The sequence below is a fragment of the Myotis nattereri genome (assembly GCF_964212035.1).
Source record: "Myotis nattereri genome assembly, chromosome: 15".
NCBI lineage: Eukaryota > Metazoa > Chordata > Mammalia > Chiroptera > Vespertilionidae > Myotis > Myotis nattereri.
In genome coordinates, this window is record NC_138090.1 from 24,579,048 (window position 1) to 24,606,203 (window position 27,156).

The window sequence follows — 27,156 nt, forward strand, 5'->3', positions numbered from 1 at the left end:
TTATCTATCTCTCCCACCCCCGCCCAGAGTGGGACCTTTGTTACAACTAATGAATCAACACTGACACATCATAATTACCCAAAGTCCATAGTTTAAATTATGGTTCACTCTTGGTGTTGTACATTCTGGAAGTTTGCACATATGTATAATGACATGTATTCATCATTGTGGTATCAAACAGTAGTTTTACTGCCCTAAAAATCCTGTGCTCTGCCTATCGATTACCCTCTTTCCTCTCATTCCTGGCAACTACTGAATTTTTAACTCTTTATAGTTTTGTCTTTTCCAGAATGTCATATAGTTTACCTCAGCATTTAGTGTTGTCAGTATTCTGGATTATGGCCATTCCAATAGGTGTGTAGTGATCTCTCATTGTTGTTTTAATTTGCTTTTGCCTGATGACATATGATGTCTAACCTCATTTCATATGCTTATTTGGCATCTCTATATATTCTTTGGTGTAGTGTCCATTAAAGTCTTTGGTTCATTATATGTGTGTGTTTGTGTGTGTGTGTGTGTGTGTATGTGTGTGTGTATTGATTTCAGAGAGGAAGGAAGAGGGAGAGAGAGATAGAAACATCAATGATGAGAATCATTGATTGGTTGCCTCCTGCATGCCCCCTACTGGAGATTGAGCCCACAACCTGGGCATGTGCCCTTGACCAGAATCAAAACTGGGACCTTCAGTCTGCAGTCTGTCACTCTATCCACTGAGCCAAACTGGCTAGGGCGTTGGCCCATTTTTAAAATCAACTTGTTTGTTTCCTTATTGTTGAATTTTAAGAATTATTTGTATATTTTGGATAACAGTCCTTTACCTCATGTGTTTGACAAATATTTTCTCTAAGTTTGTGTCTTGTCTTCTCATTCTCTTGATATTATCTTTCACAGAACAGAAGTTTTAAATTTTAATAAGGTCTAACTTATAAATTATTTACTGCATTGATTGAGCCTTTGGTATTATATCTAAAACGTTATCATATTTAAGGTCTTCTAGGTTTTCGCCAGTTATCTTCTAGGAATTTGGAATTTATTGGCATAAAATTGTTCACAATATTATATTACCCTTTGATATATGTAGAATCTTTAGTGATGTCATCTGTTTTATTTATAATATTGGAAATTTATGTCTTCTTTTGTAGTGACTAGAGGTTTTCGATGTTATTGAGCTTCTCAATGAACCAAGTTTTGATTTTATTATTTTTCTATGTTGTTTTCTGTTTTCTAATTCACTGATTTGCATGCTGATGTTTATTTCTTTCTTCTGCTTACATTGGGTTTTATTTGCTTTTTTATTTTTTTAGTTTGTTATAGTAGAAGTAGAGGTCATTGATTAGAGAACTTTCTATTTTTCTAATTTAAGTATTTTGTTGCTGTAAATTTTGCTGTAAGTACTGCTTTAGCTGTTTCCAACAAATTTTGAGTAAAGTGTGTTTTCATTTTCACTAAGTTAAAAATACTCTTTTGATTTCTTCTTTGACTCATGGATTATTTAGAAGTATTTTACTTTCCAAGTATTTGGAAGATTTTTCTAGATATCTTTCTATTTTTGATTTGTAATTTAATCCTTTTGTGGTCAGAGAACATATGTTGTATGACTTGCATCCTTATAAATTTGTTGAGACTTGTTTATGGCCTTCAATATGGTCTGTTTTAGTATATATTCCATGTGCACTTGAGGAGGAATGTATATTCTGTTGTTGAGGAGTGTTCTGGAAATGTCAATTAGATTAAATAGGTTGATTATGTTATTCAAGTCTTCTATAGCCTTACTGATTTTTCTATCTACATAGTTTATCAATTGTTGGTAGAGGGTGTTGAAATATGTGGTAAAAATACCAAATTTTCTATATTTTATTGCAATTCCATAAGTTTTGGATTTATATATTTTGAAGCTTCGTGTTTAAGTGTGTAAATATTTAGACTTGTTATATACTCTTGGTGAATTGACCTCTTTAACATTATGAAATGGCCATCTTTAATTTTGGTGAAGTTTTTCCTCTGAAATATAACTTTGTCCGATATTAATGTAGCCTCCCCATGTTTACTTTGATTAGTATTAGTATGATAGATATATTTTTTATCCTTTTACCTTTAATTTGTGTCTTTATATTTAAAACTAGTAGCCTGGTACATGAAATTCCTTCACATTAAAAGGGAATTAATTGCCCTAACACAGTGGTCGGCAAACTGTGGCTCGTGAGCCACATGCGGCTCTTTGGCCCCTTGAGTGTGGCTCTTCCACAAAGTACCACGTGCGGGCGTGCATGTACAGGGCTATTGAAACTTCATGGCCCATGCACAGAAGTCGGTATTTTGTGGAAGAGCCACACTCAAGGGGCCAAAGAGCCGCATGTAGCTCGCGAGCTGCAGTTTGCAGACCACTGCCCTAACCGGTTTGGCTCAGTGGATAGATCATCGGCCTGCAGACTCAAGGGTCCCAGGTTCGATTCCGGTCAAGGGCATGTACCTTGGTTGCGGGCACATCCCCAGTGGGGAGTGTGCAGGAGGCAGCTGATCGATGTTTCTCTCTCATTGGTATTTCTAACTCTCTATCCTGCCGGGAGCCGGTCCATCCTTGCTGTTTCAAGGGACCTGGCATATATGGCATACTGTTCTTAATATGTTTGCTCACCTTCTTAGCACTATGTGTTTTAACCAAGGTCACCTCTCTGAGAAAGGTTGTTTCCCCAGGTAGGGATTTTCCCCTGAAGTTAGGGAGGGAATAAAACCCCTTAACTAAGTGCCAGGTGGGTAATTAATCACTTTAACTACGAACAATCATGCTTAAGCTACATAATCTTTACTCCCTGGAATGGAGATAAGAAACGCCCTAACCTTTGGAATAGAGATTGATAGGATTGGAATCAACTGCTATAAATACAGATGTAACAAGACAATAGGACACAGAACCTAGACACAGAACCTAGTGAGAGAACATGGCAAAAGATCCTGGACAGAAACTGGCCACAGAACCTAGCGAGAGAACCTGGCTGAAGAACCTAGAAACAGAACCTGGCTACAGAACCTGGATAGAACATGGCAAGAGAACCTGACTAGAACCTGGTGACTGAACTTGGCTGGAGAACCTGGACAGAACCTGGCTGGAGAACCTGAAGGACCTGGCTGGAGAACCTAGCAAGAGAACATGGACACAGAACCTGGCTGGAGATCCTAACCAGAACTTCACTGGAGATCCTGAACAGAACTTGGCTGGAGATCCTGGCTAGAGATCCTGGCTAGGCTGCTGATAACTAAACGCTGTCTCTGTGTCATTCCTTCTTCACCGACTCTGTCCACACCTTTGGGGACCCCTGGACCTGCTGGGGTTGGACCCCAGCGCTATCCCTCTCCCTTCCTCTCTGTAAAAAATCAATAAAATACATATATTTTTTAAAAAGGGAATTAATTAGTGGAGATATTTTAATATTGCTATTTGCCCTTTCTCTAAAATAGAAGTGTGAGAGATGAAAGGAAATTAGTAAAATATATATGAAAATAATATATAAATTTATTAATAAATAAACAGTAACAAAAGGATATAACAACAACAGAGGCATGATATAAAAATGACAAAAACATGATATAAAAACAACAAAAACATGATATGAAAACAACAGAAACATGATATAAAAACAACAATAATGCAAACAATGACTGATAAAGTGATTAAACTTACTCTAATATCTCCCTGTACACCACATTAAGAGTGAAAACACTTTCAGAGTGCTTGACTAATTTCCCTTGTAATGAAGTATTTAGAACTTTAACTGTAACGTCACATGCTCTTCAAACTCGAGAGAGAGCAACATATAACTGACCATGTGCGAAAATGGGTTCAGGTAGGAATATGCCTACTTTGTCTAGAGTTTGTCCTTGTGATTTATTAATAGTCATCACAAATGCTGGCATCACGGGAAACCGTCATCGAATCAATTTAAATGGGAGGCCAGTGTCAGATGGGGACAAATTAATTATTGGAATCAGAACAACCCCTCCCTCTGCAGATCCTGTTAATACTACAGCTTTGATAATGTGAAGTCGTAATCTTTTGATAATAAATCTGGTACCATTACAAAAACCCCATTTACTATTGAGATTTCTCAATAGCATGATGATTGCACCCACTTTCAATTTGAATTTATGACACGGCATTCCCGAAGGAGTAATATTATTAAGAAATTTGATGGGAAAATTTTCCTTTTCAGCATCATCTGTGGAATCAATTGAATCATCACTCAAATATGTGTGAAAATCTTCGAGTATATTCAAATTTTCTACATTTAATTTTTGAACATGCTCATTTTTTGGACAAAGAATTGCACGTTTAGATATATTTTTAATATTATCTATAGCAATGGTTCTCAACCTTGGCTGCACATTAGAATCACCTGGGAATCTTTTTAAAATCCTGATTTCTGGGCCTCATCCTCTAGAAATTGTTTCTTTGTTATGGGGTGGGGCCACAACATTAGTAACAACGAAAACAGAATTTCTGGAGGATGTGGCCTAGAAATCAGGATTTTAAAAAGATTCCCAGGTGATTCTAATGTGCAGCCAAGGTTAAGAACCACTGATCTATAGATACAGTATTTCCAAAGGTAGCTTCAATAATAGATCCATTACAAATCATTTCACTTCCACACTGTGCTCCGAGGGCTGGTTCCTGCCTGAAACCTCACCCTGAGGGTTGGTTCCTGCCTGAAACCTCACCCTCCAGGAAACAGCTGGGGGAGGGCGCAGCCGTTTCTAACACGACCCCTGCAGGACTGACTTCCTTCCGGTTGGTCACGGTTCTGGCTGTGATGTTACACCCAAGGTTTTTATATAAGTAGATGTTTCTAATTTTAAATATATATGCATATATATATATGTGTGTGTGTGTGTGTGTGTGTGTGTAAATGTATATATGCTTTAAGCAGTTGATATCTTTTACAGATATAAACAACAGAATTAAGTAATAAGAAAAAATTTATTGTTTTTACTCAGGCAATTGCAGTTTCTGAAATCCAGGTTTATACCTGGAATAACTCTTCTGCTTAAAGGATTTTAATATTTCTTGAATTGCAGGTCTGCTGGTTCTAAATTCTTTCCGATTTTGTGTGTTTGGAAGTCTTTATTTGGCCTTTGTGAGCTTTTCTGGAACTTAGTAAATTACTAGGAAACAGTTTAATCCATGTAGGTCTAACTTTTAAACGTTGTTATGTGGGACCAGAGCAGCCTTTAATGTAGAGTTAATTTTTCCCTACTACTGAAATAAGAACGTTTTTAATAATATAACCAATGCCCCATGTTTTATGAGATTGTTATTCTGGTGGTTGGGAAAAATCACTAATAGAGGATATTCTAATTCTTTAGCCTGTTGCTTTCCCTGCCCTTAGGGATGTTTCCTCAGACATTCATTGATTAGTACCCAAGGTAGGCTGCATGCCTCCTGAGTTCTCTCTTTGTGCATCCTTTCCTCTGGCAATGGGCTTTGAGAATTCTAGCTGCCTTGGCTTTCCTGGAGTTCCAATTCTATCTCCCTCCCTTATGGCCTGGAAACCTCCAAGCAGTAAGCTAGGGCAGTTGGTAGACTCATCTCTCAGGGATCATTGTCTTTTTCTCTGATAACCAATAACTTGAGAATCATTATTAAATATATTTTGTGCATTTTAAAAAGTTGTTTCAGGCAGGTGGATAACTTCATTCCATATTACTTCATCTTGACCAGAAGTAGAAATGAAACGATGATACTTTTCAGAGTAAAAGGGAGCTTTACTAATATTTATATATGGTAAATGCATAAATTAGACTGTCTCAGACAAACTAGGATGTAAGGTTACCCTGCATATTAAGGACCTTACCTGAATTAATTAGTTTAATTAGTCTGTATAGTAACTCTATGAAGTAGGCAGTATTAATTAGCTTTACTTGCACTTGAGATGAGTGAGGTAGATAGAAGTTAACTGTCTGATATTTTACAGGCAAGTTTTAAATGCTGGAGCAGGGATTTGAATTTAGGAAGTCTGATCCTGAACCCAGGCTTATTGGCACTGCTCAAGATTACCACAATCTTCTACCCTATCATACAGTCTCATTTGGGGAGCTTAAAATTAGGTGATGTTTTCTCAAGACCCAGTTTCCAGTACACCCTAGATCAGGCACTGGGGGGCCTCTGAGTACCAGCTCCTTTCATGTTTCCTTCTCCATTTATATCATAGAAATCCTGGGCTCTGTTCCCTTCCCCTTCTTATCCACGGTAGTTTGCCTAATTATCCTACCAGTTAATGTAAGCACTGGGGCTCAGCCTGAAGTCTTCACACCCCTCGTTTTTGATTTCAAAACTGGCATCCCCTAATGAATCCTGTTGACACAGTATGTGATGTGCCCAATGGACTGTGAGTCTCTTCTAGAGGTGCTAGGCCCCCTGCCATTGGCTCCCCTGCCAACCAGCTCTGCCTCACTTTACCCTCTCTACCAATTCTCCTGTTGTCCTCCAATTCCCGCATGCATCACGCATACTGAAACAAATTATATATCATAGACAATCTTGCTTCTTATAGTAATCCCTAGAGATGAGGCCACCTTGGTGTTGAATGGGCTCATAAAACAAACCTCCCCACCTGCACCCAGTCCTGTCTTTTCTATCAGTCCACCAGTCATGGGGAAAAAGCCACACCAAACAGGCAAGTTTAAAGTAGTACACTGATTATATACCCTTAAGCACTTTTCCTACAAGTTCCCCCTTTCTCCCTCCTACTATGTAACTCCCTCCTCCCTCCCTGCCCATTACCTCTCTGGAGGCCACCCACAATGATCTCTTCTTTGTGCCCCTATCTCTAGTCAGCCAAGTATATGCCTTTGTTCCCTTATCTTGCCTTGTTCAGGAATGTTATCTATGTGGAGGCCTAATTTGTTTCATCACCTCCTTCACCTCCCCAGGACCTTCACTCCACTGCTTTCTTACTAAGGTCAACTTTAGTCCCTTATCTCAGGAGTTTGCTCCTTATCTACATAGCAGGGATACACAACACCAAGGGGCCAGAAGTGTCACATTCTTTTAGTTCTGTATGTCAAGCTTAATTTACTGTAGCAGGAAACTCAATCTTTGTCCTTACCTGAGCTATTTCTACTTTCAAACCTACCTCATAGGGTCACATAGGGGCTCAGGATGTCCTTGCAGGGCAGCATTTTGGGAGAAAGGCCCACATCTCTTTGGCCTACATAGGTTGTCACTTATAGGCTCATTGTCCCAGCTCTGATGTTCACTTGAAGACAAAACCCTGAGGCTTCTGCATCAACCTTGGGCATGGAACTGTGGTTTTCATTGCTTAAGCTCTTACTGTTCAATTACTAACCCAGCCACTGACAACCACCAGGCATGGACCAGGCTTTGTGGGAACCCCAAAAGATTTTGTCCTTGTCATCTTGTTGAATAAGTCTTCACTTATTCTCAATCTAAGTTACTTGTAAAAGTCCAAGCAACTTTCTTTTCTTCTTTCTGTCCAGTATAACCCACAATAACATCCCAAAGAGAGAAAAGACTTTTGGGAAAAATAGTTAGGAAGAGCATTATCTTCTCTGCCTGACAAGCCTACTTTTGGTTCTGGCCCACAAAAGCATACCCAAGGCAATGTTATACAAAAACATGGCTGCTTTTCTGAGCTTGCAAGAGAAACCTAACCTGAAGCAGGAAGAACAAAATACATTATATCTTAACATCCTGGTTCCTGCACTTATTAGTTGTGTGACCTTCTTCTATAATCTGGGGGTCATAAAAACATCTGCCTTCCTACTTATTAGGATTGTTTTTAAGGATTAAATGAGTTAACAGAGGTAAAATGCTTGAACAGTGCTATAAAGTGTTAGCTATTGTTACTATCGGCTACTTATGCAGCTGGTGACATTTTCAGTGCTGTCCGTTTTATACAGTGCCGTCACATCTTAGTTAGAGCTTTCAATGTCAGCACTTAAGGTGAATGCCTTGTATATCCAGAATTACCTCCAAATTCCTCTGGAGACTAGCCATCATATTTCTTGATAAGTCCCACCCAGCCAGCCTTTCTGCCAGCATTCAATCCAACTGTGCTGTCTATGGGTGAGCTCCAGATACAGGCACTGCTTACAGATTTATACCTCCCCTCACACAATCTGGAGCCAGGTATTCATTTAATGAAAAACTGAAGAATTACCCATACTGCTTATTTTTTCCCTCTCTCTCTCTCTGTGTTGAGTATATGTGGTCAAATTCATATTATTTAAAAATAAGATCTAACACCAAGGTTGCCTGAAGTCCATCCCATCCTAAGCATAACCAGATAAGAAACTGAAGTCCCTTTCTATTTCAGGGGGCCTTCTTGATACCATTGGTCAGACAGGTCAGAGAATGAAGAGTCCCCCTCGTGATGCTCACAAAGGCAAATCATCTTGCTCCTCTATTAGGATATGGTAGTAATCAATGAACTTCATTGAAGTTTCATGTCTCCCTTGTCACCATCTTCAGTGAAATCTATGAGTGCTTTTTACTGGGCATTGAGGGGTGTGTATTGTATGGGATGTTGTTCACCCTTGGCAGAGGGTGTACAGGGATTATTCAACTCTGTGTTGCTGTAAAGCATCACCTACAGTTTCTGCTCATATCAAGATAGCCTCTTCTAAAAGGGACAGTGCAGGCAAATATTAAACACATACACTTGAATAGGGGGGAAAAGTACACTGGACCAGGTACCCAGAGATTTTGGTTTTCTCCTGCCTTGATCACTTAACTGTGGTCTCAAGTGAGTCCCTACCCCTCTTTGAGGCTCAGTGTTTTATCTGTAAGAGGAGGGGGGTGTACATGATGACTTCTCAGCTCTACTGTTCTATATTCTGTGATTCCACTTAATCAGCATGAACCCTTCCTGGAAACCTTCCTAGTGCAGAAATGATTTGGGGGAATGGGCCAGAAAATGTTAACTGTTTCTTGGAAAAAGTCACCTGGTGTAGTAGGCAGTATGGTAATTTCAGTTTCCCTTGGGGAACCAATTCTGCTCTAATTTTTATTTGTGTTATCAGGTGGGGTTGAATTACCATCTCAGCTATAAGGGCTATTCTGTGCCCCTTGTCACACTGATTGGTTTAGGCATAGGCATGTGACTCACTTTGTCAATGAGAGACACTCCTGGGACTTTTGATGAAATTGTTGGAAAAGAGAGGAGAACCAAGATGGCGGCATAGGTTAACACCGGAGTTTGCTGCTTTGAACAACTACTTCAAAAGTGAAACTAAAAGACTGAACGGACATCACCCAGAACCACTGGAACGCTGGCTGAGTGGAAGCCCTACAACTAGGAGGAAAGAGAAACGCATACGGACACTCAGAGGAGGCGCAGTGCTGAAGTCAAAGTCTGAGGTGCGGAGTGCGCGGAGCGGGCTGGCGGCGAGGGCGAAGTTGCCGTTTTCAATCGGGAGGGAGTCGCAGACTCTGAGCTCCAGATCCGGGCGAGTCTTTAGGGACCCAGACTCAAACGGGAGAAGCGGGACTGTCTGGCTTCGGTCAGAGCGAGTGCAACTTTCTCCGAGGTTTGCAGCCGTTGCTGGGACTCAGAGAGGCAGAGCCCCTGGGGACAGGACTGAGAGCCTCCATAACTGCTCTCTCCGGCCCACCCTGTTGATCCTGTGCGACCCGCCCCGCCCAAGCCCTGCACAGAGGCATTTGCCGGATAGCCTCAGGCAAACGCCAGATTACCACCTCCCTAGAGGACAGAAGTTCTCTCACTGCTGACACAGCTGATTCTCATAGCCACTTGGCCTGGAGGTCAAACCCTCCCTGGAATTAGCTACAACAATCAAGATTTAACTATAAGACCACGAACAAAGACCACTAGGGGGTGCACCAAGGAAGCATAACAAAATGCGGAGACAAAGAAACAGGACAAAATTGTCAATGGAAGATATAGAGTTCAGAACCACACTTTTAAGGTCTCTTAAGAACTCTCTAGAAGCCGCCGATAAATGTAGTGAGATCCTCAAGAAAACTAATGAGACCCTCGATGTTATGATAAAGAACCAACTAGAAATTAAGCATACACGGACTGAAATAAAGAATATTATACAGACTCCCGACAGCAGACCAGAGGAGCGCAAGAATCAAGTCAATGATTTGAAATGCGAGGAAGCAAAAAACACCCAACTGGAAAAGCAAAATGAAAAAAGAATCCAAAAATGCGAGGATAGTGTAAGGAGCCTCTGGGACAGCTTCAAGCGTACCAACATCAGAATTATAGGGGTGCCAGAAGATGAGAGAGAGCAAGATATTAAAAACCTATTTGAAGAAATAATGACAGAAAACTTCCCCCACCTGGTGAAAGAAATGGACTTACAGGTCCAAGAAGCGCGGAGAACCCCAAACAAAAGGAATCCAAAGAGGACCACACCAAGACACATCATAATTAAAATGCCAAGAGCAAAAGATAAAGAGAGAATCTTAAAAACAGCAAGAGAAAGAAACTCAGTTACCTACAAGGGAATACCCATACGACTGTCAGCTGATTTCTCAACAGAAACTTTGCAGGCCAGAAGGGAGTGGCAAGAAATATTCAAAGTGATGAATGCCAAGAACCTACAACCAAGATTACTTTATCCAGCAAAGCTATCATTCAGAATTGAAGGTCAGATAAAGAGCTTCACAGATAAGGAAAAGCTAAAGGAGTTCATCACCACCAAACCAGGATTATATGAAATGCTGAAAGGTATCCTTTAAGAAGAGGAAGAGGAAGAAAAAGGTAAAGATACAAATTATGAACAACAAATATGCATCTATCAACAAGTGAATCTAAGAATCAAGTGAATAAATAATCTGATGAACAGAATGAACTGTTGATTATAATAGAATCAGGGACATAGAAAGGGAATGGACTGACTATTCTTGGGGGGGGGGGGGAAGGGGTGTGGGAGATGCGGGAAGAGACTGGACAACAATCGTGCACCTATGGATGAGGACAGTGGGTGGGGAGTGAGGGCGGAGGGTGGGGCGGGAACTGGGAGGAGGGGAGTTATGGGGGGGGGAAGAGGAACAAATGTAATAATCTGAACAATAAAGATTAAAAATAAATAAATAAATAAATAAATAAAAAAGAAATTGTTGGAAAAGAGAGAGACACTCTCTCTCCTCTGGCATTAGTAAACAGGTAAGCTTGGAGGTGGTGATGGCCATCTTCGGCATAACATGGAGAAAGCATGAAGGACAATACGACTTAAAAATGAGATACACACAGACAGACATAGAATTAAATAGTGTCCTCTAGCATGTTGAGTCCCTTGTTCCTGCCTTTTCCCAGACTTTACAGTTATAAGAGCCACTAAACACCCTTTTTGCTTAAATTGCCTTGAGTTTTATTCCTATTAATTGCAACTGAACAATGCTTGACTAACACACTTAATGTTTCCATTGAGATGTTGGACAGAAGAATTTGCTTCTCTCCAGATGGCCTGGATTGAGGCTTGGGTGTGAGAGAAGAAGGTGTGATTTTAGATGGTAGAAAGTTTCACGGAAGTGGGAAAACACCCACAATGTGCCAAGCACTATGCTATGCTTGTCATATGTTTTCCCCCCATTTAATCCTATGACCCTGTAAAGAGAATGCTATTTTTATTATCCCCAGTTGCAGAGGAGATAACTGGGAAACAGACAGATTAAAGACTTGCCTGAGGTCACAGAATAGGTGGCAGAGCTGAGATTTAAATTCAGGCTATTGGTCCCCAGAGCTTGAGCTCTTAATGGTTGAACTAAAATTCTCTGGATGATTTTTCTTTCCTAACTCTGCCCAGCTTAGCATATAGCTGTGGTGGAGTTATAATGTGAATTTAGGTCCACTGGACTCGAGTGCATGAGGAAGTGAACTGTAGGAGAAGGGTAGATGGAGATCTCTAAGGGGATGAGTGATATGGGTAACACAGAAGCATGGAAGACAATTATCCCCCATACCCTGGTATTTATATTTAATATTCTAAATACCAAGAAGGAAAATTATTCAAGGAAATTAATTTTTAATAGAAACAGTTTTTTGCAACTTTGACAACATTGTGATCTATATACACAGTTTTAAACTGTTAAATAATTTAGCATAAATTTTGAAATGAGGATATATTACATATAACCACATCAACATTTTATGAAGCACATTGCTATTTATTAGTTATCATGCAGTGTGTTTCAGCATATCTGTTTTTGATAGTCAAATATATCATTTGAATATTTCCTTTCACATGCAATATACATAAACTCACATGATACTGAGGCACCCTCTGAGAATTTCTATTATTTCTCTATTTTCCTTTTCCCTCCTCTGCTTCATCTATTGTACATTTATTTTTATACACTGTCCCTCATTTGACTATAAAGAAAAGATCCACAAGGGGAGGGTCATGCGCTACATATTAACTCTTATATCTTTGTGGTACCTTGCACATAGTAGGTGCTCAAAAAAGTCTGTTAAGTAAAAACATTATATAAGAATTCAGTTTCTCTCAAATTATAAATAATACCAAACATGTTGTGAATAAGTAATTTTAAAACTTACTGTATTAATTGAAGTTATAATGCACCCTGACAAGAGCATAATTCATAAGTATACAGATAGATGATTATTATAAATTAGACACACTGATATAACCACCACTCAAATTAAAAAAACAAAACCAACTCCAGCTTCCCAGCAGCCATCTTACATGTCTCCTCCAGATAACTGCTATTCTGACTCTTATTTCTAAATTAATTTTGTCTGTTTTTTAGCCTAATGTAATTAAAATCATAGAGTATATTTTTCCATGTTTGTTTTTTTAAAACTCAATTTTTGGGAAATTTATTAATAGTTTAATGTAGCAGTAATTAACTTCCTTTTATTGTGTACTAGGGGCCCGGTGCACGAAATTCATGCACTGGGTGTGTGTGTGTGGGGGGGGGAGTGTCCCTCAGCCCAGCCTGCCCCCTCTCACATACTGGGAGCCCTCAGGCGTTGACCCCCATCACCCTCCGATCGCCTGATCGGCCCCTTGCCCAGGCCTGACGCCTCCGCCAGAGGTGTCAGGCTTGGACAGGGGACCCCCATCTCCCCCCGATCACTGGCTCTGGCCCCCGCCCAGGCCTGAGGCCTCTGGCCCAGGAATCATGCCTGGGCAGGGGACCCCCATCTCCCTCTGATCGCTTGCTCCACCCCCCGCCCAAGCCTGACACCTCTGACCCAGGCTTCAGGCCTGGGCAAGGGGACCATCATATCCCCCCAATCCCCGGCTCCGCCCCCCACCCAGGCCTGATGCCTCGGCCAGAGGAGTTGACCCTCATCACCCTCCGATCACCAATCACCGGATCGGCCCCTTGACCAGGCCTGAGGCCTCCGGCAGAGGTGTCAGGCCTGGGCAGGGGACCCCCAGCTCCCCGCGGTTGCAGGCTCCGCCACTGCCCAGGCCTAACGCCTCTGGCCTAGGCGTCTGGCCCGGGCAGCGGGGACCTGCAGTGGCAGCGGGGGGCGCCGCGATCGTGAGCTTTGCTTTAGGCCCAGGCAAGGGACCCCTAGCTCCTGGGACTGCCAGCTTCGACCTTGCCCAGCTCCCATCGCTGGCTCCACCAGTACTTCCTGCTATCACTGGCCAGGGCGGCAAAGGCGCCTGATTCTCCGATCATGGCTGGGGGGCAGGGCAAAGGCGGCCTCAGGGCCGCCTTTGCCCTGCCCCCCAGCTCTTAGCTCCCCCCTGGGTTTCTGATCACTGTCAGTGGCAGGGGGCTTCTTCCTGCTTTCCCTTTCGCCTCCCTGCATTGTGCCTACATATGCAAATTAGCCGCCATCTTGTTGGCAGTTAACTGCCAATCTTAGTTGGCAGTTAACTGCCAATCTTAGTTGGCAGTTAATTTGCATATAGCCCTGATTAGCCAATGAAAAAGGTATCGCCGTACGCCAATTACCATTTTTCTCTTTTATTAGTGTAGATAGAGTTCTAGTGTAACAATATACCACAATTTATTTATTCTATTATTGATGGACTTTGGGGTTTTTTCTAGTCACTTCCTTATTATGAATAGTGCCACTATAAATATTTTTGTGTATTTCGTTTGATACATACAGGTATTTATTTCTGCTGGGTTTATACCTAGGATTAAAATTTTGGGGTCACTGGGCATGCATATTTTCAGCTTTGGTAGATATTGCCAAACAGTTTTCAAAGTAGTTGTATCAATTCTGATGCCCTGCAGTAAAAGACCACCAGGAATACACTTGTAGTCAAATAAAATAAGGGTTATCGATTTGTTGCAACAAGGGAGAATTCACAACCTGGGGGATTGTGGAGTGTTTCAGGAAAAAGGTGTTACAAAGACTTTTTGTAACATTTGGGTTTCTGTTAGGTGATTTTGGGGAGGGTTTAAGGAAGCCAGGCTTTGTTCTTGATTGGATGCTGTCAGGAAGTGGGGTTAATTCTAAATGAGCTTTTAAATTATTTTTTTTAAATATATTTTATTGATTTTTTACAGAGAGGAAGGGAGAGGGATAGAGAGTTAGAAACATCAATGAGAGAGAAACATTGATCAGCTGCCTCCTGCACACCACCTACTGGGCATGTGCCCGCAACCAAGGTACATGCCCTTGATTGGAATCGAACCTGGGACCCTTCAGTCCTCAGGCTGACGCTCTATCCACTGAGCCAAACCGGTCAGGGCAGGAAGTTAAATTATTTTTATCCAGAAAGCAGGAAGAATGAAGTGAGGTTAAATTGGAACTTGTGAGGAAGCAGAGTGTACTCATATTAGCCAATATGTTATTTTTATAGGGTGTTGTAACAAATTTTCACAAACTGGGTGATTTAAAGCAACAGAATTTTATTTTCTAACAGTTTTGGAGACCAAAAGTTCAAAATCAAGGTGGCATTCCTTGGCATAATTAGCTGATAATAACAATATCTGATACTTTACAGCACCTCTCCATGTGGTCATTCTGCATTGCCAATGGTGGCTTCCTAACAGCATGAGGCTAAGTTCCAAAAACAAGCTTCTCAGATTTCGCCTTGTGAGAAATAATAGAAAATATATAATCATGTGCTGATTAATGGTGGGGATAGATGTCATTATGTTGTGAGAAACATGTCATTTAGATGATTTTGTCGCTGTGCAAACATCTTAGACCTAGATGCGATAGCTTACTGCACACTTCGGCTATATGGTGTAGCCTATTGTTTTGAGGCTGCAAACCTGTATAGCATGTTACTGTACAAGAGGTTAAATCAACACAAGATTAAATCAAGCACAAGAGAAAATGATACAATCAAGAGAGGTGGTAAGTAAACACAAGATGTAAGAGGCTGCTTTCAGCCTAACAGAGCATACTGTTTTACAGTAAACTTTAAAAAAAAATTTTTTTTTATTTATTTCAGAGAGGAAGGGAGAGGAAGAGTGAGATAGAAACATCAATGATGAGAGAGGATTATCTATCAGCTGCCTCCTGCATGCCCCCTACTGAGGATTGAGCCCACAACCCGGGCATGTGCCCTTGGCTGGAATCAAACCTAGGACCTTTCAGTCTGCAGGCTGATGCTCTATCCACTGAGCAAAACCAGCTAGAGCCAGTAAACTTTTAAAAAAAGTAGACAGAGTAAACTCTACTGATAAAAAATATAGCATCCTGAATATATAAATCAGTAAAATATTTGTTTATTATCATTATCAAGTATTATGTACTGTACATAATTGTATGTGCTATACTTTTATATGACTGACAGTGTAGTAGGCTTGTTTATACCAGCATCACACAAAAAGTGCCCTAGCTGGTTTGGCTCAGTGGATAGAGCATCGGCCTGCAGACAGAAGGGTTCCAAGTTCGATTTCGGTCAAGGGCACATGCCTGGGTTGCGGGCTCAATCCCCAGTGAGGGACGTGCAGGAGGCAGCCAATCAATGATCTCTCTCATCATTGATGTTTCTGTCGCCCTCTCCCTCTCCTTCCTCTCTGAAATCAATAAAAATATATTTTTTAAAAAAGAAAGAAATACACAAAAAGCAAGAAAAAAAATCCTAGAATTCCCAGCTGTGAAGTAAAAGGAAAGCCCAGGATGGAGCTGATTTCAAGGGAAAGTGAGAGAAATAGAAGCAGGAACCGTATTTCCCATGGACATTGCTAATTAAAAATGGCAGCTTCATCACAGTTTCCAATTTAGACTATAACTAATAGATGACTTTCTTTTTTTACCGTGGACTTGCATTTGATAAGAAAATTTGAAATACAAATATAGCTTTGTCAAGGGACAAGGGGGATCACTGGGTCAGATCATTGGGAATAGTTGACCTAAGGCCTAAATATGTTATAGCTTCCCCAACAATAAAAGCACAGCTACAAAAAGTGGTACTTTTTGCCTAAATACTGAAACCTAAAATGCTCAAATGAGCATCAGCTCACAAGCAAGAGAATCTGGTGGAACAGTAGCTGGAAATCAGATGTTCCACACAGGAGAAACTTCTAGAAACATGGGCACAGACTCCCAAATGCAGATGCAGGTCAACCACCAAGAAACAGGTATAGGCTGTATCTCAAAAGGCCTCACAAGTGGAATTCATTCCTTTGGTGAGTTTATTGGCCTCCAAGGGCTGACCTCTCTGTCTTAGCATCTCAGGAAGCTGAATTTTTAAGCACAGAAAGATCAGTGGAGCTTTCCTTCTCTCAAATGTGGAATTACTAAAGCTCATGAGACTTATTAAAAACTGGAATGTCAACATATTCATTCATAATAATAAATGACTGCCATAGGAACTTTAAAAAGTTCTCCCAATTAATCCAGTCTTACAGCACCCCTGTGAAGTGGGTCCTCTTGTCACCCCCCAGTTTTAGATGAGGAAACTTAATTTTAAGGAGGTTTATTTAAGGAAGTTAGGTAACTGGGGTGCAACTGGATTGAACTGGCGTTAGAAACCAGAGAGTCTGTCTGCAGAGCTGACTATGTAAGCACTCTATTAGAGTTGCCAATGGTGCTTAATTGAAAGTTACATGCTCATAATTAATAGATTTTGCTTTTGTACACAATTGTGGTTTGGAATTTCATAGTAATGCAGCTGGGAATAAGGTGGATTTGACAGCTGCTTTCCTGGCTTTGGAATCACTCTTGCACTTGGGAATACAGTGCTAATATTCAGGTTGCAGCCTCACAGAGCCAGCTGGGTTCCCACGGAAGACAACCATTGGTGAGAACTATGAATCATGGGGAACAGATCAAGGAGTGTGGGTAGGTCCTTGCAAACCTTGACATGTCATTAGATGATTTCATCGCTGTGCAAACATCTTAGACCTAGATGTGATAGCTTACTACACCATACACCATATAGCCGAAGTGTGTAGTAAACCCTGACATGTCCCTTCTCCACTTTCAGAAACCTGACTCCTACTGGAGGTGCTGCTGTTGAAGATGGCCTTCATTATATGGCCAAGGGGATGTGTCACCAGTCCTCTTCCACAGGTTCCAAGAGGGGCTCAAAGCAGTCAGTAAGCAGCAGTAGCAGGTCCCTGGAGTCCCGAAGGAACATTCCCTTAGCATTTTTTGATTCTTACTGGGTTTCATAAAAGATTCAGGGACTTAATTCTCTTTAACTCAGACTTTCTGGACCCAGTTCCTTGTGTTTTAACCCACCAGGTATTAAAAACTAAGATGTATTGGGCAATCACAATGTCTCAGGCAGTAGAATGAGCACTTTATTGTCACAAATTTATTCAATACTAGTGGCCTGGTGCATGAAATTCATGCACATTAAAAGGGAATTAATTAGAGGAAATATTTTAATACTGCTATTTGCCCTTTCTCTATAAAAGAAGTGTCAGAGATGAAAGAAAATTAGTAAAATGTATATGAAAATCTTCCTCCTGTTAGAGTCTGGGGCACGCCGTAGGACCCAGAGTCAAGTCCCTGCCCACCCGTGTGCACTTAGAAATCAAATGAGACTCAGACCCGGCTGGCCCCACCCCCATTGTGTGAGATCCAGACCCAACCGGCTCCACCCCTATCAAGCTCCGCCGGGCGGGGGGCACAGCCTCAGGTCCCCCATCAAACCCCGCCAGGTGGGGGGTGCAGCCTCAGGACCCCTGTCAAGCCCTGCTGGGTGGGAGGCACAGCCTCAGGTCCCCCGGCTTGGTGAGTGGTTGGGGGGGTGGCATGAGGTCCTCTGGCCTGGTGCTGGGGCGGAGGGTGCAGCCTGAGGTCCCCCATCAAGCCCTGCTGGGCAGAGGGGGCACAGCCTGAGGTCTCCCATCAAGCCCCACATGGTGGGGGGATGCAACATCAGGTCCCCTGCCCCGGCCTGGTGCCACACAGCCTCAGGTCCCTGCTGATCACTCGTTACAGCTCATTACAGAAACCCTGCCTTCACTGTGGCTGCAGCCATCTTGTGTTATGGGAACCCTGCCTCTGCTATGGGCTCAGCCATCTTGTGGTGGCATGATGGAGTGAGGGTCAATTTGCATATTACCTCTTTTTTATATAGGATTTACAATAACCTTATGGTGGAATTACTTTTATGATACCCATTTTGTAGATAAGATTTCTGAGACCCAGAGTGGTTAGGTAACATGTCATAGGCTAATGCTTCTTTTTTTATTTTAATGAGTTTATGAATCACTTGGGGGGTCTGGTTGAAATGCATTTTCTGATCTGGTAAGGCTAGGGTAAGGAATGAGAGCCTATATTTCTAATCAGCTTGCAGCTGTTGCTGCTGTTGGTTGGGGGACTGCACTGAGAGCTGAGATTCTCTTACACTCCTGGGCTTTCCCTCTTCATCGCTGTGCTACTGTTTCCTGTTATAGGTCTGACAAGTCCAGGATACCATGTGTCCTTGGTTCCTAATATGAAGACCCACAAGTACTCTCCTTTCTATCTGTGGCCCTGGTCACTAGCCTACTTGTCATTCTGCTCACCTCCTTTACTTGCTCTTTCCCACACATCCACAAGGCTTGTCCTGCCATGTGACTTACTGGTCTCTTCTCCTCAGAGAGGATGCTATCTGAAAAAGCCCATTTCTTCTCTTATCCTCCTATAAGTGTCTTCATAGCATTTAGTACTACCAGATAGAATAGTTCACATACATACAGTTTATTGTTAATTGTCTATCTTCCTCCCTAGCATGTAAGCTCTTTGAAGACAGAACTTTGTCATTTTTCCCCACTATTTTATCTTTAGCATCCTGACCAGTGCCTGCAACATAGTGAAGCTCAATAATTATTTTTAAATAAATGAATGAGATTACGAATAAATGAGTGACTATGGTCTAACTTCCTAATATATTATAATAATAAGAGAGGTACCTAATATTTTCTGAGCACATATAGTACCAGAAAATATGATCTCATTTGATTCTTACAAAAATGCTTAGAGCTGTTATCATTAGTTCAATTTTTTAGATGAGAAACCTGAGACTCCAAGAGGTACACTAATGTGCTCAAGCTCACACATGACAGAATTAGATTTTTCAACTAGACCTAATTTTAAAGTCACCAAACTGTCACTGTGCTGGGCATATGACTGTACCATTGTTTCCATGTTGCAGGATCAGCTGCATGGAGATTGAGCTTGGAGAGTGGGATCCTATGTTAGAATCCACAGATCTGTAAGCAAGCCAGAAAAAAAGTGGAATGACTGGCTTAGTAAATTAATTCTTATTTTCACCACTTTTCATTTTTATCCTGTAAGCTGCCACCTGGTCAGAAAAAATGATTCCACTTGATACTTGCTTTTAATTTTACAAAAATGACCTCTGCTACATGAAAAAATATGTTTCATCATCAAGAATATGCATATTTAACCCCGGTACCAGGGGTTCATGCTGCTTCTTACAGCAGGGATATTATCTCAGAGTAGAACAGTGGTTCTCAACCTTCCTAATGCCGCGATCCTTTAATACAGTTCCTCATGTTGTGGTGACCCCCAATTTCATTGTTACAAATTGAACATAATTAAAGCATAGTGGTTAATCACAAAATAATATGTAATTATATGTGTTTTCCGATGGTCTTAAGCGACCCCTGTGAATGGGTCGTTCGACCCACAAAGGGGTCGCGACCCGTAGGTTGAGAACCACTGGATTAGAAGGAGATCGAATGGGGAATTAGGATTGTATTTTGTACCTGGTGCCCTGAGCAATTTCTGATGCATTGTAAATAGTTAAATAAAAATAACCTCTCCCTAATCTTGGGAGCAGGCTAGTGGGTTTATTTAATCACTCACAACAGAGTTTATTTTCTAGGCAGAAAGGAGAGCAGAGGGGGCATGTGATCAGCTAGAATGGCAGAGGCTCAGGGTTGAAGCTTCGGGCTTTTACATGGTTGACAGTGATCCTGAAAGTCATGCTTTAAAGGGGAGAGTAGCATCCCTTCCACTGCCAGTAATCAGAGACATCCTCTTGCCCATGAACCTTTGTTCTCTGGCAGCTGGGTCAGTCCCGGGTCTCCAGAGTTCTGCCAATGTCACCACTTGGCCCATGAAACTGGGCATCACCAAGGCTTTCCATTTATTGAAATTCTTTATTTATTGAAGGTCTCGCTTATTGAATGTCTTTAAATCCATTCCCTGGCCTAGTGTATTGGTCAGGGTCCCAGCAGGACAGTATATTAAAATTCATTTGAAGAGTGTTCAACAGATGGGTTATTTACCAAAAGTAAATGACAACCAGGCCAAAGTTCAGGTCCCAAGTGTCAGGCTCTGAGGTACCATCAGTGATCCTAATGCTCCTTAATAATGCACACGATAGCCATCAGAACATCCCCAGAAGCCCAGTGACAACTCCCTGGATAGCTCTGTCATTACAGTAATAATTTGAATCAATAGTGTAGTAAAGCAGCCATACGTTTATTTCACCCAAGAGATTAAGCAAACAATTACATAAATCATTCTGTAGAAAAAAACAAATGCTCCAGATGCAAAGGGAGACTGTGTGCTTGTCCCTAACCAAATGCTCGTCCTTTAATACATTTAATTTTTCTGCTTTATCATCAGACCACGAATTCCCACATTCATAAAAAATCAAGTTGTAAATTTGCTGCAATTTATCTTCTAGCTGAGGAACTGAAAGCTTGTGTGTGTGTGTGTGTGTGTGTGTGTGTGTGTGTGTGTGTTTCTTAAACTTTCCAGGATGTACAATGCCAACCTCACTACCATATACATAGCAGAAGCTCACTGTCAGTGGAGGTGGCCACAATAGTTACTGTTTAAAATAATTACTATGGCATGACTGTTGAGCACAATGGGTTTGTCCTGATGATGAGGTTTCACTTCTTTCTGCCTTTCCTTTACAGCATATTGAACCACAAGCATTCACCTTAACGTGTTTGAAACTTCCATTGTAATGGTTTTATTTTCACATTTGTCAGAGGGATAGGTAGCCTGGAGCATCTCAAGCATTGGAGGCAGCATTAACTTCCAGAGGCCAGATTTCCCTTCCTCTCCATGTTGTATAGAGGGTTCTCTAATGTACATTCAGTAGTTTGAACTTGGCCATAATTACAGTCTTATTATCCTCACTAGCTTTACTTATCTCATTATTTCCTCCCTCCTGTGTTAGAGGTCAGTAGAACATCCCTTTCATTAGCCACTTACTCCTTCTCTCTAGTAGTTTAACCCTGATTGATCCACTTAAGGCCCTTCTTTGTAGTTAACTTTGCTGACCTTTCCTTTGAGATTCCACCCTGGGGTTCTTTCATTGGGCACAAGCAGCCCAGTTCTAGATCAGAAGTTCATTATCATTAATTTTATTAGGAGGTTGAGTTTCATCATTGCTCAATGAGCACTACTTTATTTTTATGCTCCCTTTCCCCCTACTTGTGTTGGAGGTTGGCTCTTCTATCTTTGCATACATTTTTTTGTACTCTTCTTTCTAAAATGTTTGTAGCAGCTAGAAGGGCTAAGACTGCCATATAAAAATGTGCACCTTCTTAAGAAAGGACATGACCTCATGCCCAGGCATAGATAGATTGTCAGAGGCTTGTTAAAGTGAATGTGTGTGTGAGATGAGACACAGGTATGTGCTGTGAATGGTCCATTTTATTGATTCATTCAACAAATATTTATTGGGCATCTCTCCAGTGTTCACTGATAAAGGTACTAAATCATTCTAAACCATCATTGCCTGTTACTTTAACCCTATACGACATTACCCAGGAGAATATGCTCACATTTGTTTTTGTACTAACTTCTGTCCTGATGATATATTTACAGTATACATACCATTGTGGAAGATACCCCATAATTTTCATTTTATCTATTTTATAATTTAAAAAGATGCTTTTATAGCATTTTGATAGTTCTCTCATATTTCTAACAACCATTGTTGGATATTCCCTGCCTGGGAATGACAGGATGGGGGTGGGGAAGACAAGTGTTACTACCCTAAGCTACATTTAAGGCTCAAGGGTTATTGCTGGCATCTTTTCAGCATACCCTGGTGGTGGTTGTTGAGGAGTGGTGGGGTGCAGGTGCATTGAGAGAAGTGGAAAGATTAAGATATCTTTGAATGAACAATTAAATATTTTGGAATTATGGTCAAATATTGCCCTACTAAGAGAAATTTGCAAGAGGCATCCCTGTCATTTAGCCAAGTCCCATCCACCCCAGTCCAGGGAGGGTTGGGAAAAGTAAGATTGCAGTTTCTCCTGAGCATATTGATAAATTAGTTCTCCCAGCTCCCCCTGTGTGTCTAATAGGGTTAGTAGGGGAAGTGAATTCCCCCATGATGCCTCAATTCCTCAGGCAGTTGTACCTTCAATATCAAAGACATTGAACTGCAGAAGCTATTTTGGGATCTCAGGCCATGTGGTTCTTCATTTAGTCCTCTAGCATTCTAGCATCTAATAACATCTGAATCCTCTGGAAGAAACATCAAAATACGGACTGCCGGGCCTTAGCCTCAGAGTTCCTGATTCAATGGATTTGGGGCAGAATCTGAGAATTTGCATTCTAAATTCCCAGGTGCTGCTGGTGCTCTGGCCCTAGGACATACATTTACTCTGTCCTCTTCTTACGGGTTTCCTTCCTGGTTTCATAAAGGGTTCATTTCCTTGTGAGGAGGATATAACCAAAGGAATATGCCTTTGGTTGGGGAAAGCTTTTTTTTTTTTTTTTTTAAAATTATTATTGTTTAAAACCTAAGAACCTTATAATGAAAACCTCTGTTCCACCTTCCATGTTTAACAAATGTTAGCATTTTGCCATATCCATATCAATAGCCATTGCTTATGTAAGTGACTTGCATGGCACAGCTTATTTACTTCTAAACAACTGTATGTGAGTGGTACTTTTATTGTCTTCATATTATGGGCGAAGAGACTGAGGCCCAGACTGGTTTAAAGTCACTTGCCCAAGGACTCTCAGCTAGCAAGTGGGATTCTAGATTTGAGCTCAGAGGGCCTGGCTTCAGGGAACCTATGTTCTTCACTACTACAGTAAGCTGCTCCTTGAGATTTTAGCTCTTTTTTTCCTTTTTTTAAAAAAATTAAATTTATTGAATTTATTGGGGTGACATTGGTTAATAATATTATATACTAGTAGGTTTCAGGTGTACAATTCTATAATGCATTATCTGTATATTGTATTGTGTGTTCACCATCCAAAGTCAAGTCTTCTCCCATCACTATATATCCCCCCTTTATCCTCTTCTCCTTATCCCTCCCCCCTTTTCCTCTGGTATTCACCATACTGTTGTCTTTGCCTATGCATTTGTATTTTTTTTTTTTTGCATTTGTATTTTTTTTTTTTGCTTAATCCCTTCACCTTTTGCACCTAGCTTCTTAAACCCCTCCCCTCTGACAGTTATCAGTCTGTTCTCTGTATCTATGAGTCTATTTCTATTTTGTTTGTTAGTTTATTTTGTTCATTAGATTCTACATATAAATGAAATAATACAGTAGTTGTCTTTCTCTGACTCACTTATTTCACTTAGCATAGTACTCTCCAGGTCCATCCATGCTATCATAAAGGGTAAGATTTCCTTCCTTTTTATAGTCAAGTAGTATTCCATTGTATAGATAAATGTACCACAGCTTTTTTATGCACGCATCTACTGATGGACACTTGGGCTGCTTCCAAATCTTGGCTATTGTAAATAATGCTGCAGTGAACATAGGGATGCATATATTCTTTCAAAGTAGTGTTTCAGTTTTTTTTGTTTTGTTTGTTTTTTCAGATTTATTTCCAGAAGTGGAATCTCTGGGTCACAAGGCAGTTCCATTTTTAGTTTTTGGAGGTAACTCCACACTGCTTTCCAAAGTGGCTGCATTAGTCTGCATTTCCACCAGCAGTGCCCAAAGGTTCCCTTTTCTCCACATCCTCGCCAACACTTGTTGTTTGTTGATTTTTTGATGATAGTCCTTCTTACTGGTGTGAGGAGATACTTTATTGTAGTTTTAATTTGCATTTCTCTGATTATTGGTGATTTTGAGCATCTTTTCATATGTCTATTGGCCATCTATATGTCCTCTTTGGAGAAGTGTTTATTCAGGTCCTTCATCTATTTTTAAATTGGATTGTTTGTCTTTTGGTGTTGAGTATAAGTTCTTTATAAACTTTAGATATTAACCCCTCATCAGATGTATAACTGGCGAATATGTTCTCCCATTCAGTGGGTGGTCTTTTAATTTTGTTGATGGTTTTCTTTTCTATGCAAAATTGTGTATAGTTTGATATAGTCCCATTTGTTTATTATTTTTTGTTTTCCTGGCCCAAGGAAATATATCAGAAAAAATATTGCTAGGAGAATACCTGAGATTTTATTGCCTATGTTTTCTTCTAGGATATTTATGGTTTTGAGTCTAACACATAAGTGTTTTATTCATTTTGAGTTTTATCCATATTCTTGTGTATGGTGTAAGAAGGTGATCTAGTTTCATTTTTTGCATATATCTGCCCAATTTTCCCAACATCATTTATTGCATAGACTATCTTTACCCCATTGTATGTTCTTGTTTCCTTTGTCAAATATTAACTGATCATAAAGGTGTGGGTCTATTTCTGGGCTCTCTATTCTGTTTCATTGATCTATATGTCTGTTTTTATACCGTTACCAGGCTGTTTTGATTAATATGGCCTTGTAGTATAGTTTGATATCAGGTATTGTGATACCTCCAACTTTGTTCTTCTTACTCCAGATTGCTGAGGCTATTTGGGGTGTTTTTTGGTTCCATATAAATTTTTGGAATATTTGCTCTAGATCTGTGAAATATGCTATTGGTATTTTAATAGGAATTGCAATGAATCTATAGATTGCTTTGAGTATTATGGACATTTTAATTATGTTAATTCTTCTAATCTATGAACACCATATGTGCTTCCACTTGTTTGTATCCTTCTCAATTTCTTTCTTCAATGACCTATAATTTTCTAAGTACAGGTCTTTTACCTCCTTGGTTAAATTTATTCTTGGATACCTTGTGTTCGTTTTTGTTGTTGTTGTTGCAATAGTAAAAGAGATTGTTTCCTTAGTTTCTCTTTATGGTAGTTCATTATTTGTGTATAAAATCAATTCAGTTCTACCTGGAGTAGCACTGATATTTTTATAGATACTGCATTGAATCTATAGATTGCTTTCGGTACATACTTATTTGCATCTTCAATTTCTCTCTCTCTCTCTCTCTCTCTCTCTCTCTCTCTCTCTCTCGGTGTTCTTTTTTTTTTTTAATTAAATCTTTATTGTTCAGATTATTACATTTGTTCCTCTTTTTTCCCCCCATAACTCCCCTCCTCCCAGTTCCCGCCCCACCATCCGCCCTCACTCCCCACCCACTGTCCTCATCCATAGGTGCACGATTTTTGTCCAGTCTCTTCCCGCATCTCCCACACCCCTTCCCCCCCCCCCCCCCCGCAAGAATAGTCAGTCCATTCCCTTTCTATGTCCCTGATTCTATTATAATCAACAGTTCATTCTGTTCATCGGATTATTTATTCACTTGATTCTTAGATTCACTTGTTGATAGATGCATATTTGTTGTTCATAATTTGTATCTTTACCCTTTTCTTCCTCTTCCTCTTCTTAAAGGATACCTTTCAGCATTTCATATAATCCTGGTTTGGTGGTGATGAACTCCTTTAGCTTTTCCTTATCTGTGAAGCTCTTTATCTGACCTTCAATTCTGAATGATAGCTTTGCTGGATAAAGTAATCTTGGTTGTAGGTTCTTGGCATTCATCACTTTGAATATTTCTTGCCACTCCCTTCTGGCCTGCAAAGTTTCTGTTGAGAAATCAGCTGACAGTCGTATGGGTATTCCCTTGTAGGTAACTGAGTTTCTTTCTCTTGCTGTTTTTAAGATTCTCTCTTTATCTTTTGCTCTTGGCATTTTAATTATGATGTGTCTTGGTGTGGTCCTCTTTGGATTCCTTTTGTTTGGGGTTCTCCGCGCTTCTTGGACCTGTAAGTCCATTTCTTTCACCAGGTGAGGGAAGTTTTCTGTCATTATTTCTTCAAATAGGTTTTTAATATCTCTCTCTCATCTTCTGGCACCCCTATAATTCTGATGTTGGTACGCCTGAAGCTGTCCCAGAGGCTCCTTACACTATCCTCGCATTTTTGGATTCTTTTTTCATTTTTCTTTTCCGGTTGGGTGTTTTTTGCTTCCTCGCATTTCAAATCATTGACTTGATTCTTGCGCTCCTCTGTTCTGCTGTCGGGAGTCTGTATAATATTCTTTATTTCAGTCAGTGTATGCTTAATTTCTAGTTGGTTCCCCAATATAACATCGAGGGTCTCATTAGTTTTCTTGTAGATCTCATTAAGTTTATCGGCGGCTTCTAAACAGTTCTTGAGAGACCTTAAAAGTGTGGTTCTGAACTCTATATCTTCCATTGACAATTTTGTCCTGTTTCTTTGTCTCCGCATTTTGTTATGCTTCCTTGGTGCACCCCCTAGTGGTCTTTGTTCGTGGTCTTATAGTTAAATCTTGATTGTTGTAGCTAATTCCAGGGAGGGTTTGACCTCCAGGCCAAGTGGCTATGAGAATCAGCTGTGTCAGCAGTGAGAGAACTTCTGTCCTCTAGGGAGGTGGTAATCTGGCGTTTGCCTGAGGCTATCGGGCAAATGCCTCTGTGCAGGGCTTGGGCGGGGCGGGTCGCACAGGATCAACAGGGTGGGCCAGAGAGAGCAGTTATGGAGGCTCTCAGTCCTGTCCCCAGGGGCTCTGCCTCTCTGAGTCCCA